Source organism: Nannospalax galili, unplaced genomic scaffold (genome assembly GCF_000622305.1).
Source record: "Nannospalax galili isolate Female #2095 unplaced genomic scaffold, S.galili_v1.0 scaffold881, whole genome shotgun sequence".
NCBI classification, from domain to species: domain Eukaryota; kingdom Metazoa; phylum Chordata; class Mammalia; order Rodentia; family Spalacidae; genus Nannospalax; species Nannospalax galili.
Genome location: NW_008344709.1, coordinates 842,767 through 844,335, shown reverse-complemented (window position 1 = coordinate 844,335; position 1,569 = coordinate 842,767). Strand labels below are relative to the sequence as shown.

General features: G+C 40.0%; 1 pseudogene; it reads left to right on the top strand.

Annotated features, from left to right (window-relative positions):
• The first annotated feature begins 574 nt into the window (after positions 1–574).
• LOC115071683 lies at positions 575–1,393 on the top strand (annotated as a pseudogene).
• The last annotated feature ends 176 nt before the right edge of the window (positions 1,394–1,569 follow it).

The following is a 1,569-nucleotide window of genomic DNA, read 5'->3' as shown; positions in this document are numbered from 1 at the left end:
TTTCTTTCTTCTATATAATTATGGATTTTTAAAAAATTATTGAATTTTTGTGTATTTCATACAACATATCTTAGTCATTTTACACTCCTTTCCCCATCCACTCATTTGCATAGTCCTCCCTGTCTTCAGGATTTCATGCATTCTGTCATTTAGGTTAAGGCCTATTGAGTCAAGTTAGTGTACTCAGGTATCCCTCAGTGAAAGTTCATTCTCTGGGATCTAGTCAGCCTATCTAGCGTCACTCCCTTTAAGAAGATCAGCTCTCCCTCACCCAGCAGTAATCAGCTGCCAATGGTTCTTCAGCCAAGCTAGGGGCCTCCTGCCCATTTCCCCAATTCTATGCTAGCTTTTTGTCTGCATGAGTTGGTATGGGTCTTGTGCATGCTTTCACAATTGCTGTTGATTCATTTAAACAAGGTCCCAGGAGTCCATAAGACTCAGTTTACAATTATGACTATAAAACAAAATCTATGAAAAGTATATTAAATTGTCAAAAAGCCATTAAAAAAAACCAACTATAAAGTCATGTAACACTCACACACTACCCTCTCCCCTCAGAATCTGAACAGAGGACATGACAGGAGGAAAGGACTACAGAGAGGCTGAGGTCATCCTGACTGGACTCAGAGAAGCCAGAGCTCCCCTGCTCTTCCTCTTCCTAGGAATCTATGTTGTCACCATGGTTCAGAATCTAGGCATGAGCACACTGATTGGGTTCATTCCCCACCTGCACACCCCCATGTACTTCTGTTCTTTGTTGACCTTTGCCATTCCACTGTCATTACTCCCCAAATGCTAGTGAATTTTGTGATAGAGGAAAATGTCATCTACTCTGGATGCACAGCTAAGCTCTATTTCTTCATAATTTCTGCTATTGAAGAATGTCACATGTTAGTTTCAATGCTAATGAGCGCTACATTTCCCTCTTGCTTTACAATATCCTATCAGATTCACATTTCCCTGATGTCAGGTGGTATATTATTGGTGTGGTTTGTATATTAGCTTCAAGATTAGGGTTCAACTCTGCAACTTTGATGTGATCAACCACTATTTCTCCAATCTTCTTCCCCTTGTGAAGCTTACACAGTCTAGTACCCATGTTAATGTGTTGATGATTCTATGTTTTGGTGCATTTAACATCTTTGTCCCAACCCTGACCCTTCTTATGTCCTACATCTTCATCATTACCATCATCCTCCGCATTAGCTCCACTGAGGGCAGGCTCAAGCCTTCAGCACCTGCAGCACACACATCGCTGCTGAGATTATCCTTTTTGGTTCTGCTCCATTCCTGTACTGAACAGCCATCACCAGTCAGCTCAATGGACCAAGCGATAGTGTCCTTTGTGTTTTATATTAATGCTATGCCCACAATGAACCCTTGGCACCAATGAAAATACTAGAAAGAAAAACATTCAAGTAAACAAAGGTTATGTGAGGATTAATTATTAGATCAGTCATTGACCAAGGCATAATTTGAAATGATGTTTCCTGTTTTACTCCATTTGTGAAAGTTTCAATTTTTTGCTAGGGTATTTTGATATTTCTTACTTCCATAATTTTCCAATGT